Consider the following 22,599-nt stretch of genomic DNA (forward strand, 5'->3'; position numbering starts at 1 on the left):
CTACATTAATAATGATGATTCTGAAATCAATAAATGTATTTATTTCATTAGCTGAGGGAAGAGGATAAACATAAAAATATAGACCTGTTTAGAGTTTTGCCAACAACTTAAATATCAGCACTTAAGCAGAAAAGATAAGCCAAATAGAACAAAAAATCAATGGCTGTTTCTTCCCTAATGTGTAACATAAATTACTCCTTTACAGGTAAATGCAACAGCACTGGGATTAAATATATAGTAAAATCTCACTAATTTGGACTCATTGAGGAAAGAGGAAGACTTGTCCCCTCTCCTAAAGCATGTTAACATTCAACATGTATTTAACTCAGTAAAACTGCTTTAAAGCACTTAAGGTATCTTAATATGCTAAACAGTTTTCAACAGAGAGCTCCCCACTGATACTGCTTTGAAGAATAGATTTGTATGTTGTACAACAGTACCACCCATTAGCATACACACAAATACATATCCTCAAAGATGTGATATTTTGTGTATGTGGGTTTTGTCTTAGTTGCCATTTTAAAAGCTTTCTTGGAACAATTTTTTTTTCACTGTTTCTTCAAACGTATGAAGGACATCAAACAGGGAGTGTAGCATCAAGGAGAAGCATTATGCCCTATTCACCCTTCAAAGAGACAATGTCAAAACCTGTGACTGTCTGTTAAGAAAATGAAGCATGAAGTGAACTTCCCAAGTCCTATCTGCAAAGAAAAACATCATTAGTTGTGTTCAAGTACTGTTGGTTTACCTCTTCCATAATAAACACAGGGCTGTAGGCAATGGGACCACTAAATCCTGTTGGACAACTAACTCCACCTTACTTTTTTCAATCAAGGGCTTTCTCTTGCTCAAACCCATGCTGCTGAATTTCACCACTGATTTTTAAAACTTTGATCCTCATGTTATTTTTTTCCTTTGGCAAACATAAATTTCATTTTTAGGTGATAGTGATTTTTATTATTTTAATTCATTTAATCATGGCTAATGAGTTGGCACATACACTACTTCCTTCAGTAATAAAAAAGTGACACTCAATAAGTGTGTTTTTAAAAGGACACATATCAGTTTATGTGACAGTTGAGCAACTTCTATGGATGCATAAAATGGTTTCAATCCATAGATTCCCTTTGCATTAACGATATAACATATACAAATTCTGTTACCTTAGCAGACAAATAACACATGAAATAAATAACCTATGGAACATAATACTAAATGTTCTAAGGTTTAGTAGAATGATCAATGTAAGGATAGATGCAGTATAATAAGACTAGATAATAATTCCCTTAAAACTTATGATTTTTGTGACAGGTGTCAAGTTCTTTGCAATGTTGCCAAAATAAATCATTGGGATTGTTGAAAAAAAAAATGACTTCTAGAATATTTTTTTAAAAACGTAGATAACGTTCCTAACATATTCTTTCTGAGAATACTGTGTATTTCTTATGCAACAGTCAACATTTCAATTTATTCTAATTTTAAGCTGTTCTCAGTTTAAGACAACTGCATAAAGAAAGAAATGACAGTTCAATAGCTATTTCTGATGTCAATAAAAAGAATTTAAATTATAACAAAATTACCTGTGGAAGCACATTCAGAAAATTTAACACAATCAAAGAAGTAGTCAAGAAAATGTTCCTAACTTTAATAGGACTTAAACACTGCTACAGAAAACTAATTAAGTAGGACCATACAGGATGAAACGCTGTAAGAAAAAGGATGTAGTAGAATTATTATTTTATTTATAAACTAAAGGGCTCCAGGCTCACAGGTGGACAGAATTCTCATTAGTGTCCATTTACATATGCTAGCTCACTGGTTCTGGAACTGTGAGGGTCACAATCCCTTTGAGTGTTGAATATGATATATCCTACATATTAAAGATTTACCTTGAAATTCATAACAATAGCAAAATTAATTACAGTTATGAAGTAACAGCAAAAGTAATTTTATAGTTGGTGTCAACACAGCATGAGGAATCATATTAAAGGGTCAATACTTTAGCTATCATTTTTTAATAAAATCTAGTCTGAGCTCTTTGATTTTCAAATGAACAAAAATTTCAACATTAAAATTAGATAGCCTATTCATGTATAGCTCACAGATTCATTTGGAATTGTAGTCTATTTTATTTGTGTTATATAACTTATCTAAAAACCTGAGTTTAGAGAACACTAAGCATCCCATCAGTGAGAACTATAGTTTTGAGTATCAAAGTAGTGCAGCAAGTTTAAAATAGTTCCCAAACTAGGCAGGTTTTAAAAAACAATGGCTATTTTTGTTTTGGTGCCTGATTTATTTATTTATTTTTGTTTTACTATTCCTTATGGAGCAATATCAGAGGCTCTGATAGAGAATTAAAACAATAGTGATGAGACCGCAAATGTCCAGAACAGAATTATTAAAGCCTTTATATGTTAAAATCTCTCATCCCTAGTGATCTCATAATGTCACTTTTCTTAAAACAATTTAAGCCCATATGTTTCTAATGAATACAAACATTTAAAAATTAATTAAACCAAAGCTGTAATCACTTAAAAATTATTTAGATGAGACTGAAGAGTTATTTTATGTTCCAGAACATGGTATGTACTCAATCATATATGGATTTTAGACATAGAGCAAAGGATCACCAGCCTATAATTCACACCACCAGAGGAACTAGGTTACAAGGAGGATTCTAAGAGATTCATATAAGGTCCCTCACAGAAGGGTAAAGGGACAATATCTCCTGAGCATATGGGCAGTGGGGGGGGCACTGAGTGGAGAGGGAACTATGAGTAAGAGAAGGGGAGGATAGGAAAGTACATGGGACTAGGAAGATTCAGTCCAGGGGAATAGACAAGAGGAGAGGGAGAGAGAGAATAAAAGAGGGAGCCAATATTTGTTTGAAGATTAAATTGAACACAAAGAAAGGTCTAGAGAACTACAAGACTGCTCCCAACTAACAATTTGAGCTTCCATGGAAAGGCTATCATAAATGCCCTTCCTGGAGAGTGAGATCAACAACTAACTTATCCATGGAGCCCTCATCTAATGCCTGTTGGAAATAGGAGCAAGCACCCATACATAAACACTGAGTGGAACTAGACCCAGATGCAGATGGAGAGGACAAGACCAGGCAGCAGAAACACATACAGACAGCTTACCTGAACAAGGAGGAGCTAACGGCCACTAGACTGATAGCTGGGAAGCCAGCATGGGACTGACTCAGGCCTCCCTGTATATGGGTCAGACAGTGGAGCCAGTATGTATCCCTGGTGCACAAAAGGACTTTGTGAAAACATCCACCATGGAGGGATAACTCCCTTAATCTAGAGACAGGAGAAAAGCCCTAGTCCCTACTTCACATGACCTGTCAGATCTACATGACCCCAACTGGATGGCATTCCCCTACATATGGAATTGGGTTGAGGGGATGGGAGGGGAGGGTGTTTAGAGTGCATGTGAGAGGGCAGAGAGGGTGAAAGGGAGGGAAAAAGGGGGGAGAGAGGGAGGGAGGGAGGGAGGGAGAGGGAACTGGGATAGACATGTAAAATAATAAATGAAATTAAAAAAAAAATGCTTTGACTCTAAAATTTAAGTTCAAGGACAAGTTACTGGGGAAAATGATTTCTATTTTTGTTTCCACAGAAAATGAAATGATGTTGATTCCTTCCCGGCTAATGTGGTTTGATCAAGCCAGACCGCCTGAAACAGTACCAGGTGATCCTACATTCAAAACAGCTGGACAAAGCAGCCTTACAGACTACAGCCAGGATTTCTGCATCTTCTTAGAATCCCCCATGACAGCGCCCCTTACCAGTAGGAAGTAGTTTGGAAAGAACAACGCCCAAATTCCCAAATATTGTCTATAAATGTTTGTTTTCAATAAAATGGACTTTGTTATATAAAATAAATTTTAAAAAAAATTAAAAAAAAAGAAAAATAGAAATACTGAGTAAGCTGCAGTTGTCTTAAGGTTTTCAGGTTCACAGTGAAAAATACAGTCAAATATGACCTCTTTTATAGAGAAGTTATACTGTTCTGAGACTTATAGTCACTGTGTTACTTTAATTTTAGTGCTTAAATTGACATTATTGAGCAAAATAAAAATAAAGCATTATACAATACTGTTTGTAAGAATATAATAATGCTTATGATAAAGGTATGTGTATTATTGTTAAAGGTTGGCTTTTATAAAATAGCTGATAAATGTTCTTGTATTTCCTTTAATATGTGGGTACATGCATGAAATTATAATTATATAAAAATGAATGTTCATCATCATAAATAAGGTACATTTGGGTATATGCTTTCTACAATCTAATTTGAGCAATATTTAGAAATACTCTAATTTCTCCTACCCCAGTGAATACACAAAACATTTGCCCCAGATGTCTATAATTATAGAATATCTTAAGATATCATTTTTTTAACTAGGCAAAGAATTTTATTAACCTCTTTCTAAACTTTATTCCCAGGCTTCTTCTGTTTAATTTGCTGTAAAGAATGAATTGTTTTTAAGGAAAAACAGAAAAAAAATGCTGCAGTGTCCAGGCAGTCTGGGTTTAAAAATATTAGAGATCTAGATTTTATCAGATCCATAAGCAAAAGAATTTTAAAAATCAGTCATAATATAAAATAGCAATTCCTGTGACTTCTACAAGTGTCACCTTCTTCAGAAGTCTTCTCACTTCAATTTGCCTCGTTCTTAGAAGCCTCATCAGGATTCTCCACCAGATACGTGATTTCATCATCATCATCCTCTCCGTTAGCAAAGTGGTGCTTTTCCATCCACAGATTGTTTGGGCAGAGCTTCAGATGGTATCCTTAAACTAGTCAGACTGTCTGCTCCAAGTTGGTTTAGTGTGCTAGGATGCATTTCTGTCAGCTGCTTTGTCTCAGCGTGGCCTGTAATAGTGAAGGTGTTTGCTGCCAGAGACGCCTGAACTTTAGGGTTGTTAAAATGGATTACTGTTCCTTGGTTTGTAAACATGGTCACCTCTTCAATACCAAAGATATTGTTCACGCCTAACTTCATTAAGGAGAACTGCAGTTTTTTGTCATCTGCTGTGACTGTTCTGTGGACCATCTTCTACTTTCTTCGAGCAGTTACTTTGCCACCAATGTGCACTTGTGCTTGTAGCTTGGCCAGTTTTTCCTGGTTCATGATCATTTCTTTCATCTTGTTGGAGTGGAAATGAGGCCACTCGGGGGACTATGGCTCACGCTCTGGGGGTCTCGGGCAGAGAGGGCTGAGATAAGGCGCACTCACATGGAAACAAGATGAAAGCTAGAAAGGTCCTAAGATATCTTAAATGGGTAAAATTTGATGAATTATGGTAACACAGAATCTTAAAATTATTGCTAATTTTTTAACAAAATTCCCATAAAATATTTTCCTAAAGGTGGATACCATGTGGTGTATTTACAAGTTCATCAACCAGTACTAGCAAAGGTCTTAAGGTGTCATTGGGTCCTTCTAGGTGGTACTTCTATGGCTTTGCTATATTAGTGTTTGCAATTTTATACTTTTTTAAAATAGAAATAAAAATACAGATTAAAGCATATAAAAGTTCCAAACTCTATCTGCAGCTTTTAAAGTTACAGCCTTCCAAATCATGAAGAGCAAATGGAGGATTCACAATCAACAATAGGAAAGAGGATGATCTTTTAATTGTAGATAAAGTTTACTCAGTTTGGCAAACAACAACCTATTCAACTGTGGTCAATTGTCTTTGTATAGAATAGAAAATTTGCTTAATAATCTTGATAGAGAAAGCTGATACATTGTGCCAAAAGAGATTGCATTTCTGTCTTCTCAGTCATGCTACATAGGATAGCTGAAAATGCTTCTCCTTTCCCTGCTGCCAACAGCTGCACAATAAGGCATCCTACAGAAAAGTAGATTTTACCCTGACACCTGCATAGTACTTGAAGCAATAGGAATGGCATTATCAAGAGTGTTCCTTAAGTTCAGCACACATTAAACAAGACTAATGGTCCTAATTGTGGGAATCACACACACACACACACACACTTTGTAATGATTTCCTAATTAAGGAACAAATCTTACTAGTTGTAGTTTATACAAGAAGCCCCCCCCCCAATCAGGAAGCACATGTTACTGCAAATTAACACCTGCATAACTGATATACTTGTACACCTGTTCATTAAACCAATTACTGAACAGTGCTAAATGTCAATAGAACTGTATGTTTAACAACGTGAATAGCTAATGTTGAATATTTTCAAATCAGCCTCAACATCTGTATAGATATTACATGTTTTAGGGAGAATAAATAAAGAGGTCTTATGGTTTTAGGGATAAACTTTCTTTCAGCTGGTAATTTAAAAACCCAAACCAAAGCACAGCTCTTATTTCAATGTAGAATTTTACAAATGAGATCAAAGATTTCCCATTAACTTTTAACCTATGCTAAGTACATTATTCAAATTAAGAGTCTGGGCCTTTACCCTCATGTTTTCCTAGCTTTCTATGAACCAATGGAGATCTTCCTGGCTGTTGTGTCTACTCAAAATTCCCTGTTATGTTAATCAACATAATTCATGTGACAACTTAATGATTCAAGTAATAAACCACCAGAGAAACATGTGTCAAACACAGAGGACCATCAGGAAAAGCATGACTGAAAGAAAAATAATGCTAAGTTCTAGAACTTGGTAGAATATGAGAACATTTCTTATTGAGAATATGGTTTGGACAAGCATGGTACACAAGCTGCTCTTTTTTTGTGGTAGATTATTGCAAAACCTATAGTTAATTTGGGTTAGTATGGAACACAGTTAATTTTGTTAAACAAGATTTGATAGCACATATATAACTACAAATAGACATGACACTAGCAACTGGGCAAAATACTTAGGCAAATAAAGCTGTGACAAAATTCAATTAGCTAGATAGCATTAAACAACAAGCATTAACTTCTTTATACTTCTGAAACAAGTTCAAGACCAAGGTGTTACCAAGATGGGTTTCGTTATGAGAACATTAATTGAAGAAGTTAGGAGGACTGGGGAGTCTATGGAGCTTCTGGTAGTGGATCAGTATTTATCCCTGGTATATGAATGGACTTTGGGAGCCCGTTCCACATAGAGGGATACTCAACCAACACACATGCCAGAGGGCCTAGGCCCTGCTCGAAATGATGTGATAGACTTTGAAGATCCCCATGGAAGGCCTCACCCTCCAAGAAGCAGAATGGTGATGTGGTGGGGGTTGGGAGGTGAGGAGAGGGTGAAAGAACTGGGATTGACATGTAAAACAAGCTTGTTTCAAATTTAAATAAAAAAGTATTATCCAAAAAGAAGAAGAAGACTATAATGACAACGACAACGGAGGAGGAGGAGGAGAAGAAGAAGTCGTCTTCATCTTACTGTGTGCTTATATGGGCTTTCCTCGGTGTGTGCCTGGGCCAGAGAGTGAGACTTTCTCAGTATCTCCTTATAAATACACTTTTAGAGTTGGATCATGTCATGTATCTTACTTAAACCTTGATGACTTCCTCGCAGGCTCCATAACCAAACAGCATCATACATCATTGTAATTTCAACCAGTGGATCTTGCAAGCAACCAAATAATCAGTACATAACAAAACTAATTATTGTACATTATTCAAAATGAACTATACAAGAACAAACATGTGAAAGGCCATAGAGAAGGGTTAAATGACTAAGGTATCTGATACCAAACTCTCTACTCTCGGCACTAAGTTCCATCATTTCCCACAAGATGAAGAACTGTTTGTTATATGTTTCTAAATAAATAACTGCAGATAAGAGAGTTCACTGGGGATACTCAACATATCTTATAACTTAATTTTCCTAATAGTATTCTTCCTGGTGTCCAAAGTATATTGCTGTTTATTTTTGAGGACTAAATCAAAGCTATTTCTTTTTTCTTTGCATGGCTTGGTATCATCAATTTCATAAAGTGGAATTCTGAATTTGGTGGTCAGTGATCTTAGCAAGAAACACTCTGTAGTCTTTTTTTTTTTCTTTTGGTTTTGCTTTTCTTTTTTCTTTTTTAAACTTAAGTGATTTGAAGAAAAAAGGTAAAGAGTTGACTGAAAATAATGACTTGAGGTATGTTTTTCATACCTGCCTAATCCAGCCTGACAAAGTGATGTCTCTGTAATGTATGAACAAAAAAATTTTAATAAGAAGATTGCTGATAATATCAGAGATTGAAGGGCTCACTGAATTCTCTAGATGAAAATAGGGAGTGGGTATTAATGAGGGTGACACAGCAATGCTCTTAAAAGTCACATGTATAAGAAATCTCAAGACAAAGAATAAAATTACGCTAGCTGACCACCTCTGCCATCCCTCTCCAATCTCAGGATCAACATGGAAAGCCTTTGAAAACTCTAAGGTAAACAGATGTCATTACTGTGGAAATGTACACATTAAGGACAAAGTATTAGTAACTGTGGGGGTAAAAGATGCTTAATTTGGCCTGGCTAGGTGTGGAACTCTGTGAGTTTGAGGCCAGCTACATCTATTAAGTGAGTTATGGAGCAGCCAGAGCTGTTACAAATGTTAAACTCAGCTTTGTTAGTATAAACCAGCCATGTAAAGGAAAAAATGAATGAACAAAGAAACTCAGAAGTATCTGTTTGAACAACCACATGTACAGATAGATTTGTCCTAAATTATGTTATTTGCTTATATCTGAAACAAAAAGTATCTAATAAATTACTAGGGCCTTATCCCTTTCCTTTCCAAAGAGGTCAATTAATTCTTATTTATACTTTTGAAAGTGTGAGTGAATGTTAAACACTTTCCTTGCAAAACAATATTTAGAAGTGTCCTAATATAACTCTTGATTAATAAATCTGGTTTTCAAAATGCATTCATATACTAGATCAAATTTAAGTCCCCATGACTTTTAAGTTTGTCTATCAAACAGGGCTTAGCCATCTAATACCACACTACCTTTTGTTTTGCTCTCCTATATTCTCATATAATTTTATTAAATGTCTTCATTTAAAATAATCATAAAAGCTAAATAATTTTAATGAAATTATAAAATCAATTTTACTTTTCCATTATTATTAGGCTTGAATATGTTTGGTAATGATTAACTTGTGAGTCACTGGTTTAAGGTAAACTAAATGTGAATTAAAAAACCCCCCTTAATTCTAGACTTTGAATTTTATGTAATATTTTTCTTTTGCTTTATGCACATAGAAGTATTACAGAGTGTTTCAATTTGGTTTGTTGGCGGTTGAGCTCAATGGGAAATAAGCAAAGCTATATTGTCTCTTTTTTGCCATTTGGATTCCAGCCGCTTTCAATTTTATCTTTCAGCAGTAATTTTCTTTAGTTCGGAAGCAACATCAGTGTAATCTGCTGAAGGTGATCGAAACATTAGGAAATCTTTTTGCAAGAGTAAAATAGACTATCTGAACTTTCTGCTTCTTTCTTTGTTCTTAAAGTTAGGTTTAGCCTGCTGGTAAGTTTTGATTTGAAAGCAGAAAGGTAGTATTTGAGACTCCTTTTAAAATGTGCAAACATGAGAAGAATAAAATTCAAATAAGCATAAAGCTTCTATTCTTAGGACAGACTCCAGACCTTCTTCCTTCTCAGCCTATTATCCTTCCCTATTACATCACCCACTATTTTGGAAGAATACCTGACACATTGCCTTCATTCTTCCATTCTCTTCTATTATGTGAATTCTAACTATACATTTACTTACTGAATAAGAATGTCAGAATCTCCATGGGAAAGGTCTCAGGATGGATGTACATTTTAAACTTCCCATATTACTAACAAAGTTTGAAACAACTGTTCCAAAGCACATAATACTTAAGCGTATGAAAGTTCTAACTCCAAATTTAACAATGTGAAAAAATAGTAATAGCAATCCCCAAAAGTCCCCTTCACATTTATGCTAAATCTTAGATCTAACAATAAAGGCAAATTTTGGGTCAATGGCTGCTGATCTTCAATGTCAATGATTTCCTTAGCTTTAATTTATTTAAGAAAAAAAATGTATCTCTAAATTCAAGGATGATCCATACATGTGTCTCCAAGCCAAGTGCTAACCAGGCCTGACCCTCCTTAGCTTAAAAGATCAGAGGAGATCGGGTACGTTCAGTGTGGTATAGCTGTAGACCACTCCAAATATTTGTATACCACCGTAATAGTACATATATACAGATTTCTAGAATAAAATAGGAATGTATTCCCACATTAATTAAAACTGAATTGCACACATAAAATTCGAAAATGGATATATTGCTTAAATTTACTTTTTCCTTTTTATATTGATAATTGTGGCTATCACAAGAGTAGAAGTTTAAAAATAAACCAGCCATAGGAAATTAAACAGTAGCTAAAAAACTGCATTATCTACTAACAAAACAGCCAAGATACGCAAGGACTCTGACTATATAAAATAAAAAGAAATGTTTTATTGTATAAATTTTCTAAAAAAATAAAAAACTATTTACTCTATATCCTGATTTAAGAATAGAAAACGTGCAAACACATGATGGCAATAGACGGTCAATAGTTCATGTGTGTGTGAGTGTGTGTGTGTGTGTGTGTGTGAGTGTGTGTACCATGAAATATCTAACTATTCAACGTATTCAGTGTAATAATGAATTTCCATGAGGTGATGAGGTGTTTAATTAATGTAAACGACAGAAATGGTTTACACAGTCAGCTTTTAAGGACTAAATAAAAAAGTTCTTGGATGAGGTCCAAGCTATGGAAACTGTTCCGTGCTATATTCACTAATGAGAAGTCATAAAATCTTATACAAAACATAAGCCTAACAATTTATTGAGAACAATTAGGTGTTGCTTACTGTGTAGCTCTCATTAACTTCTGAGGTGACAAGTTAAGTAACAGAGGGCCCTTTGCTATTTATAAAGGCATGTATAAAATAAATGTTATGATTAAGAATAACGGTGTTTGATTTTCCACCATAATCTCATGTGTGACCACCAAAATTCTTACTCATTTTTAGAAATGTATAGAATGTAAGTAAAGCTATTATTGCAATGTAAAGTTAAAACATATTTAAAAAACATTAAAGGGAAATATTCATTGTGCAAGGATAAAGAAGAAATACCTGTAATTTAAGGTTTTACCACAAAGTTATTGAAGATAAAAGAGAAAGTAACTGTCCAGATAAGAAGCAGCTGCTAATAGTCAAAGATAGCAAATGAATTTGACTGGATCAGGACAGCATCCTGCTGGTTCTTTTTCCTCCTAAACCATTACAAACCTGCTGTGCTTGCCATTAGGCTGGCCTTTATTTCACCCTAGCCACTTCAGTCCTAACACTGTGGGGGATCATTGTTGCTTCCCTATGGCTGCTGCCAAAGTGTACCTCTCTGCTTTTAGCCTAGAATGCCTTGAATCTAAACACAAGCACTGGTTATAAATACAGAGAAGGGGTAAGAAGTAAATATTTAAAACCTAAAGAGAGGTGTCATAAACACAAACACACACACACACACACACACACACACACACACACACACACACACACACACACGTTCCTTTAAACTTGTAAACAGGGCATAAAACATTCCTAAAATATTACTTAAAAACATGGTAAAAAGTTGCTTCCCTGATGGTCATTTTCAAATGTGGAAATGTTAACATGCAAACCACTCATTTATATAATTAATATGCTTTAACTGGTATGGCATTTCATGGAAAAGAATAATACACAAGAATTTATCTACCTAGCGTTCCATTTAGATATTATGGAAGTAAATATGATGAGTCATTAAAGGGCAAATTTCTGAAACATTGCTTAGTAAAACCCTCACATATTAGATAAAATATGTGAGAGCAAACAAGAACTGAAACAATTATGCTTACTTAGATCACTCTTCAAGTCTTATCACTGAATAGTTGCATTTTAAATATATTATTTCTCTGGAGTGAGTTACTGCTGTGTGCCTAATACAGGTGGGAGAAACTGTAGCTTTCTAACTGTGAGTTCTACCCACTGTACAGCAAAGATAAATAATTAAAATAGAAGAGTTGTGACAGGACTCTTCTGTAGCTGCAAAATAATTAGAGCTTACTTCCCTTTATATTTTTTTTTGCTGCTGAATCTTCCATGTTAATTAAGTTAAAAAAAGGTATGGTGGTCTCTATTAAACATTTTCTACTTACTTTATCTTCAACTACAGCACTAATAATTCCTTTCAATTATCACTCAATTCATTAATGCACAGTGATGTACCTTTTTGTTTTGCCTGTGTCACCTATTCATAACAAAGAGAGTATGATTCAATTCCCTAAAGAAATAACATGGTTGAGATATCATAGTGAAAAGATGATAAGGTTCAGGAGAATGAGTATGAATATGATAACCATCTGACTTAAGAATGTTTGTAGTAAAGATACCTAAGGATAGTCTCAGAGCTTGAATAATAGTCAGGAAAGGAAGCATAATCAAAAAGGTGTAATGAAACTGGAGTGTGTGATGTTCCTAAGGATAAACAGAACATATTTCAAAAGGAGACATAACAATATCACATCGCAGGAAGGTCAAGTGTATTGTAAATCCTACAAAACCAAATATTCCTGAAGAAAACAGGTCATTACAGAATATAAGTAATTATTTCAAAGAAACTATCATGATGTACTATAAGAAACAAGAATGAACTAAAGGAAACAGTGAGGGGATAGCACTCATTTCAGACACTTAGTGGGGAAAATATTTCTATCTAGGTTGTAAAGAAGACAAAATGAATATTACAAGAAGGTACTTGATTTTCAAATTCAAGAAGCATTTCTATGCTACAAATGATTTCAGAACAAACCCAGCATACAATGATTTACTGGACAAGATCAATAGAAACTGTGCAAAAGAGATTATACTGTTCAGTGATCCATGTTGCGTCAATATCTATAATGGAATGAGACAAAGTGATACAATGGCCCAAAGCATCCTGAAATTGTTCTTCAACAAAATTAAATAGGAAAATAAAGTTCACACAGACCTTGAGTGCCATGCCCTCTTTTCTTCCAATGGAGTATAAAAAATTCCCCATGTCATATGAAAAGTAGAATGTAGCACTATACCAGCTAGCATCAGAACAAAACTTAATGACTTAGATAATAAAAGATGCATGCATGAAATATATCGCACAAGGCTATGTGAACATTATTGCTAAAGACATATGACAACACTATCTATGCAATTCAATAAAGGAACAAAAGGGGTTTGTTCAATGGTCAATGGCACAGAAGCAGCAGCTCATGCCACTTTATTGGCATAGAGTTACTAGATAGCAAATCGCTATTGAAGATTAGAACACTACTTAATTTTGTCATATTGAGGTTAAAGTGAAATATGAGTATTTATCTAGATCATTAGCTGAAGGAGATAAATTGGCTACCATCTCATTGCCCATAGTGTCCTGAATGTATGAAATCTGACAATATACAAACCTAATGTTAGTTATTAAGGCTTCTCTCCATTCCAAGTACAGATGGATCAGTGAGGTGGCCTGCCAATAAGATAACAGGTGGCTCTTTCAACTTGCTGATTGCATTTGTGGCTTTATTTAAAAAAAAAACTATTCCAAACAACTTCTGTATTGATTTAGTGAAAAGATATGCTGTCTCAAACAATATTAATGCAGTACAATTAAAGACAGAGTAAATTTCCTGGTGTAGGTGGTGGGGGATTTTATTACAGGAGTTAGAAGGGAGTTCCAAGAAATAGTCATTAAGTACCCTGGGATCTCTAATATGATGCCAAATTATCACTTCTATTAAGCTTTTAAATTGTGTATGAAAGGTAGTTGTCTGTAGCAACCTATGCCTCTTTAAGCAGAGCATGATTTATCATTCAGTAACAGCACACACAACAAAGTAAATACGCAATTCCCTTTCTACCTGTATCTGTTAATGACATTATTATCATATTTATTCATAAGTGTCTCACTCAGGATATTTCCACTCTGTGATGACCATATTACCTTTTCAAGGTAAGGATCTCATTTTGACAAACCGTTTCCTTTATCACATTTACCTACTGTTGTATTTATTTGAACTGGCATACAAAATACAAAATGAGTGAACAGCAGTTATTTGAAACATCTGTAAATGTCAGTCCAAATTCCATGCCCATCCCCCAGTGCAATCTAAAAGAGTAAGGAGAAAAATAAACGGGATTATTTAACTACTGGCCAGCATACCATAAATAGCAAACTTCATTCCTACAGGTTATAAAGGAGTAAGTCAGCTTTAAAAAAAATGTGAATCAATCAGCATATCCAATTACATATTAGATAGTAGTAAAACCATGATGCAATGACTTAACTTTTCTGAAAGATGCCTATTAAGTAGGGATTTGTATACCATTCTTTTAAAGATTGCGGTCATTATTGCCTATGAAATAAAGGACATTGGTATATAATTTGCTTAAGCAATTCTAGTAATTATTAATACCCATAAAAATTAGCACACATCTTACATTTCCATATAAAATAGAAGGAATATTTCCCAATATACAATATTTTTGGAATGGCTTATATTATTGACAAAATGAAGTACCAAAAATAACAAAATAAACCTGGCAGATCTAATAGGAAAGAATATGCCATATTTTGGTCAGTTTTTAAATGCTGGAGTTTATCATTGCTAAAGGCCATTACAGCTGAATCTGTAGTACTTAGCCACATTAAAAGCTTTTAAACCAAGTAATCAATGAAGCTGTAAAACATTAACATACATATTGTAAAAAATCTACATGAAGCATATCACTAGAAAAAATGTATGTATAGCTTCTTTGAAGATAAGTTATTCAAATTTATATTCCTCAAAATTTTCTACAATTTATCTTGCTGACTCAAAATTTAATGTTTTATAATTCAAGACAGGAGCAACATTGTTATCTTTCAAATATATTCACATACACTATGTGAATATATATCCATTTATACTACATTAATTATTTATACTATTTTTTCTAGAAATTTCTTCTCAATGACTTTAAAGCCAAGACTTCTTTGTGATTTTTCTATAGAAATTCCCAGATTACTTAGATTGAAAAAAATATTTGGACAAAACATTAGTTACTTTCACATTTTATAAGTATGATATAAGACTAGGTTAAAAGCAATTTTACGAATATATAACTACTAATGCCATTCTGTGGGAAAGTTTGCTGAGGTTTGAGCACTGAACTTTGTTCAGGCTACAATTGTTCTACCATGGTGTTATTACCATTGTCTAAAACAAGTGCTCACAATAAAATAAATTTGGAAATCTAAGAATCATATTATCTCCTTTATTCCACATGACTGTAAATTTATATCACGCCACCACAGATTAGTTACTTAAAATTCAATAAGGAATATATTTATGTACATGTATTCAATGGAACCATAAAAAATAAACTACAAAGAAATGACAGGATTTACAAAGATGAGACAAATCAAAGGCGAAGGAAGTACCGAAAGTCCTAAATCAGATGGACATAATAAATAGGATCCTCAGGCAATGATCTGGTTTAATGTAACACTCAAAGAGAATAACAAAGTTCTTTTGTTCCCTTAAGCTAAGTGAACGTCTTTGTATAGTTTCACAGACCTGACACATTTTAATAAACTCCAATTTCATTGTTAGTAGTGAGATTATTTCCTTTTCAGGGGATGTTTCAAAAGAAAAGAAAAAAAAAAAAAAAAAAAGAACCAAATATCCTAACAAAAATCTCCATGTTTAATTATTGTGAGTAATTCATGCAGATTGGTTGATTCCAAATGAAATTCTTTTAATATACTCTCCAAATTATGCTACTGTTGTTTAATGAACTAAAAAAGAATATATGATTATTCATAAAGCAATGGAAAATAAAAGAAAAAGATGACTCCAAATGTGGCAATAAAGGGAAAAGACAAATTGAATAGCAACAGTGGCCTCAGACACACAGAGTTTGTACAGGCCAGAAAAATGTTTCAAACAGCCAACATTTAACCATCACTATCATAATGGAGAAAAAAGTACATCATTAATTTAAACATGCACTTCAGAAAAAAACTTGAATGATTATTAGGTGGGATTTGGAAAGAAGGTATCTACAGACAAAAGTAATTAAAACTATACTTGTTTTCATTAAAAGTTAAGACAGTGATAACAGAAGAAAAACATCAAATGCCATCATCATGTTATACACCTTCAGCCCAGGCCTGGTTTTAGCAACCTAATGAATAATGTAATGTGGCACACTAATCTAATGCAGTTTGTAAGGAAAGGGCATGGACTCTACCGTGAACTTCAGTGCAAAGAGCAGTAATTCTAATGAACATAAAAGCCAGAGAGCCGCCTGTACAGTGCTTTGCATATGGTAAGTGCTCAATTACTAGCTCTTGTCAAATAAAAAGTACGTGAAGTTCGTGATTGTTGATGTGGATCACTGTGTGCCTATTTGCATTAAGATCAGTTAGCATGACTGGGAGAGAGTGGGGAACTAAAACAAACAAAGCAAGTTCAGAAAATAAAGAAGAATACTGAATTCACCAAACATGTAAAGATTTATTTAAGCAAATTGCATTTCGCAATTACAGTTTGTTTACAGAAACAATCACCATTTAAAGAAAACGCTACAAAATTCTGAAGGTGTTAAATTAGGAGGTATAAAATTAAAACAAAATAATTTAAAATGTCTGATCACTTATACTTTATGGTGAATTATTAAAGTTTTTGTATAGCTGTTTTGAGGTAGATAAATATCCATTTCCTCACTAAAACTCTTAGTCTAATGATGTTTGATATTCTCACTTCTCATTTAATTGAGTTAATGAAGCAATTCAATTACAGTATTAATTCATTGCTAATAGGCAAATCAACATTTTTCCATATTTTGTACAGGTATTTTATATTTCCATAACTTTGATATATCTCATAATGTAAATAAATTTTTGGGATTAGCTACTATTAACACACACATATATACACATATGTAAAAATACATGTAACTTTTAAGTTATCTACATATGAAACAGACAAGTGGATCACACAAAAAAATAAACTCCAAATTTACCTTAAACAAGAAACATTTTTTTTATGCTACGTTTCTGTGTTTTGTACTTTTTAATTTAAAAGTAAATTGTCACTTCTTGCATTCCAAAAGTGAGAAATACATATAGAGAGCAAACTTTCATACAATGTCCCATGAGTAGGAAACTAGTTTTCCAAAGAAAATACTGGCTTTAAGATTAAACTAAATGTCTTTTTCTTGATATAATGTAATAGTTTTAAAACTAGTAGAATGTTATAAGGAATGTTATAACGTGATTCTCAATGAAATATCAGGTAGAAGAAACTAGCGCCAAGGTAATTTATTTTGTGCTGGAGAGCTGGCTCATTGATTAAGAGGGGGAACTACACTTGTACATGGTGTGAGTTCTGTTCCTAGAAACCATATGTGGTGGTTACAACCACCTATAATCCAGCTAGAGGGCACCCATCACCTCTAACCTCTGTAGACATTGGAAGAATGGTGGAATTTAAAACATTATTTCACTAACAATGTATTAGCCAATTAAAAAATAATATTTTATCACAACCATACTTGGGACAGACGGATGATTGATAGAAGACAGACAGAAAGACAGATCAACAGACCTATCAACCAATTCAAGAATCTTGTTTCTGTGTTGCAATGGAATTCATGGTGCTCACTCTTCTGTGTGAAGAAAGTACTGACACTCGAAACTCAATTTTATAATCACTATGGAAAATTTAAAGAATATATGTGAACATTTTCGTGAAAATTAGAATATTCTTGCACTATATTTCTTCTACACAAGACACTTATTAATTTCATGGGAAAAATTATTAATGATATACTCAAGAAAATCATATAATACCATGATAGCAATAGAGGCAGACAGATATTATATAGCTCCAAGTTCAACATCAAGAAGACTATATTGTTTATAATTAGAATGAAAAACTAGACATATATCAAGCTAATGCTCTCTTATAGAAAAGAAGGCATATATCCTTGTGATTGCTATGTATGCAAATGATTATGTAGAGAGGGGTAGGAGGAGTGTGTGCAAGAATGTTAATGTTGATGTTTCACAACAGCATTAATTATCTTTTTATTTACTTACATTTTCCATGGTTTGTCTAGAGAGAGTATCTCTGTAGCTTTTGAGCCTGTTCTGGAACTAGCTCTATAGAACTGGCTGGCCTTGAACTCCCAGAGATTTGTCTGCCTCTGGCTCTTGAGTGCTGGAATTAAAGTCGTGTGCCACCACTACTCGGTTAAGTATCTTACTTACAGCTTTCCACCATGATTTTTGTGAGTCAAGTTATATTATTTAACTTGAGGCTCAGAGACTTGGATAAATTGGTCAGTGATAAAGCTGCAATGTTCTTCCTGCCTCTGCCTCCCCAGGAATAGAAATATGGGAGCATACTTCCATGCTCTGCTCTCATGTTGGTGTTGATCTTCAAGTTTGTGTCCTCTTTACTTGTGCTGCAAGTATTTTACCAACATAAGGAACTCTTATATGACTACCATGTTTACACCACTTACAGTCCTCCATCTTTGGCCTCAACACTCCTAATTTCCTCTCCAATTATTGAGCCCTTAATTACCATTATTAATTACACACACACACATACACACACACACACACACACAAACAAGTACATAGTGTGCTAAGTTCATTTAGACTTGGTCATAGGGATATGTGTTTATAGATGGCCAGTATGCAATTATATATGATATATATTTATTATTGAGGAGGGATACTATGTAAACCCAATGTATTAAAGGAGAAAATTCATTATAATTATAGTTAACAATTACTTCCATTCCATTTAACATTTCCTCATTTAATGTACTATCTGAATTACATAAACACAATGGAAACCATCCTCATTGTCTTAGTTCTAAAAGCACATGAAGTAATGTTTAATCACTCATTTCATTGTGTAGTAATTTACTTTTTATACCTGTGAAAAATGGGAATGAGGTAGCATAATTCACAGATACCAGCTTGTCTATTTTACCACAATTTGAGCATCCATGGAAAGGCTACAATAAATGCCCTTCTCGTATAGGGAGATCAACAACTAACTTATCTATGAAGCCCTCATCTAATACCTGTTGGAAACAGGAGCAAACACCCATGCCTAAACACTGATCAAACTAGAACACAGATGCAGATGGAGAGGACAAGACCAGGCAGCAGAAACACATAGAGACAGCTTACCTGAACAAGGAGGAGCTAACGGGACCATAGACTGATAGCTGGGAAGCCAGCATTGGACTGATTCAGGCACCCCTGAATATGGGTCTCAGCCAGAAGGACTGAGCAGTCGAAGGGACCTCAGGCAGTGGAGCCAGGATGTATCCCTGGTGCACAAAAGGACTTTTGGAACACATTCCCCATGGAGGGATAACTGCCTTAACCTAGAGACAGGACAGAAGCCCTAGTCCCTACTTCACATGACCTGTCAGATCTACATGACCCCAACTGGATGGCATTCCCCTACATATGGAATTGGGGTGGTGGATGGGAGGGGAGGGTGATTAGGGTGCATATGAGAGGGCAGAGAGTGTAAAAGGGAAGGAGGGAGGGAGGGAAGAAGGGAGGGAGGGAGGGAGAGAGGGAGCGATGGAGGGAGGGAGAGGGAACTGGGATCGACATGTAAAATAATAAATTAAATAAAAAAAATGCTTTGACTCCAAAATTAAAGTTCAAGGACAAGTTACTGGGGAAAAGGATTTCTATTTTTGTTTCCACAGAAAATGAAAAGCTGTGGATTCCTTCCAGACTGATGTGGTTTGATCAAGCCAGACCGCCTGAAACAGAGTACCAGGTGATACTACATTCAAAACAGCTGGACAAAGCAGCCTTACAGACTACAGGCAGGATTTCTGCAACTTCTTAGAATCACCCATGACAGAGCCCCTTATCAGCACGAAGTAGTTTCTAAAGAATGATGCCCAAATTTCCAAATATTGTCTATAAATGTTTGTTTTCATTTAAATTGGCTTGGTTATATAAAATAAATAAAAATGAAGAAAAAAATTTACCAAAAATGTTTTAATTTACCAAGGAACTTAGCAACTTATTCAACCTGCCTCACCCTCAAAACTTCATGATCCATTCACAATATCTATCCAACCATTCTTGACTTTGTCATTTTCTTGATTTATCCCAAGACAATAGATACCATAGTTATGCCTTGATCATCAACAAATCAATCAAAAACAAAAATAATCATACATACAGATACACAGATGCACAAAACCCCCAAGAAATTCCAATAAACCAAATCAGTTTTTCTGTAGACCTGGATTTCCTGGAACTTTGCAGACTAAGCTGCCTTTGAACTCACAGAGTTCTGCTTCCACATGCATCTTATGTGCTGGGGTTAAAGGTATGCTCAACCACATGCCACCAACATCAACAATTTAAAAATACACACCAACCCAACAACACCCAATTCATTTAGAATACCTAAAAGATTTCCCTTATAGTTCCACTTTATTTGGTCAAGAACTCCCACTGAGTGTGTCATTTGATCATTTGTTGCATTTGGGTCTTTTGGAAGTAAATTCAATGCCTTGCCTACACACATATATAGAACACATTAGCACTGTTTGTATACTCCTACTCCCTGCCTCAGTTATTATCTATCTGTGAGCCCATCATGTTTTCATCCCAATCCCTCACCTTTATGATCACTATATTTACATAACTATTTCCTATCCTTCTCCCCTTAAACTCACCAATGCCTTCTTTCCCTTACAGATGTATGAGTTTTTCACAATATTATTGCTACACATGAACACATAAATGTATGTGTGTGTGTGTGTGACATGCTTGCATGGAAAACAAGCTACTGAGCATTGCTTATATTTGCATATGTCCAGGTATGATCACATGGGATTGGATGACCTATGTGGGTACTCATCTTGAGAGGAAACTGATTCTCCCTTTCTCAGCAGTCACTGACAATCTGTCCTTTTTCATCTAGGGGTAGGACAATGTAGAATCTTTACATCCGTATTAGCATGTCAAGTGATGTGGTCACTATGCTAATCTTGTTGAACCAAACACAAAGTTGAAGAGTTCACAGGAAAATTTTTCCTATGTAGCAGGCAAGTGATATTCTGGTCCTTCGGCTATTACCAGGTTTCTTTACCATGTCTTCTGTGATGTTCCCTGAGATTTACATGTAACAGATGAATTGGAGATAATTCAATTGAGGTAAGGCAAGCCACAGATATTCTCAGTATGTTTTGTGGTCTCTAATTGGCACAAGGCTCTGGGCATTTATTCAACTATTCCATCTCTTCTCCATGCACAATATTTTATACAATGAATTGATATAAACACATTTTAAATGGCATCATTATGCCAATGGTCTGTAACTAAACTTCATCAATTGTTAGAATTCAATTTTCAAGATATAACAAGGTAAAATGAATAGAATTCATGTGTTTATTTTTCAGCACTTACCCTACATAGTTAATTTATTATCAAGCTCGGTGAACTACACAGCAAGATAAATGTCAAAAGCAGCCACTACTTTTGAGAAAATAGTATGTGAAGAAAGTGTACCAGTGCAGAGATAGAAGAAACTAAGGAGTTTTCAGAACTATAGAAGCCAGGATTAAAACTTCATTTGAAAACAGGGAAGTAGTTACGTGAGTCAGATGCTGCTGAGAAGCTGAAATAAAAATTTTGAATCCGATATTGAAAAGCCATAGAAGTTTGTTGTTGTTGTTGTTGAGAAAAAAGGAAAGTGGAATAATGGGCATCAAAGCTTCACTGGAATGAACTGAATAGAGAAGTTGTGAATGGAAAACTAATAGTTTTACAGGTGTTTGTCTAAGGGTATACATTTTCTGAGAAACAAAGTAGTGGTTAAATAATAAACAGAACTTTAGGTCAAGAGTTTTTTTTTTTTTTAATTAAAAGAAGATATAATGATGGAAAAAATAAGTCAACATGTAAGAGGGAAAAGAGATAATGCAGTGGTAGGAAGGGACCACTGAAACAAATAAATAGGATTCTACAGATGAAAAGACTTTAATTTATAATAACAAGAAATAATATGGAGACAGATGCAGAACAACTTGTTAATGGCAGAGGTCTTGGACTATGGCTTCTAGATTTGCCAATGAATTATGAGGAAGGTCATTTTTTTCGAGTACATGCTTTAGGCATTGAGGAGTAAGCAGATAAATAAATTGGAAAGAAATGTAGTAAATATTCCTATGTAAACAAAAAACACTGACAACAAAAGGAAATTTAAAGTTATGTCGAGAACCTATTTGCTCTTATGCTGAATTGGAGTGTAAATTCTTTAGCCATATTCCATATTCTTGACCAAAATCTCACAATTTCATACCACATAGCAAATATTTTAAAAGACAAAGCATTAATGCATATTTTCTTTGCTGTATGCTCAAACTCAGTTACAACAGTTCACAAAATGAAGTAACACAAATACTGGCAACCCATATTTCCTTATATCTGTTTCTGTATAGATATGAAAAATTTTAATTTGATGATATAAAACAAAGCAATTAATATTTAACTGTCTTATAAATTATGTCCAAAGCATACATATTTA

General features: G+C 34.3%; 1 protein-coding gene and 1 pseudogene across 1 annotated transcript in view; both read right to left on the reverse strand.

Moving 5' to 3' along the window:
• Positions 1 to 22,599, reverse strand: part of Diaph2 (diaphanous related formin 2) — a gene marked incomplete at its 5' end in the record, with an annotated part of 564,399 nt that overhangs the window by 410,690 nt on the left and 131,110 nt on the right. The gene's annotated exons all lie outside the window — the stretch shown is intronic.
• LOC127218126 (transcription factor BTF3-like) lies at positions 4,678 to 5,152 on the reverse strand (annotated as a pseudogene).

The sequence above is a fragment of the Phodopus roborovskii genome, unplaced genomic scaffold (assembly GCF_943737965.1).
Source record: "Phodopus roborovskii unplaced genomic scaffold, PHOROB, whole genome shotgun sequence".
Taxonomy (NCBI): Eukaryota; Metazoa; Chordata; class Mammalia; order Rodentia; family Cricetidae; genus Phodopus; species Phodopus roborovskii.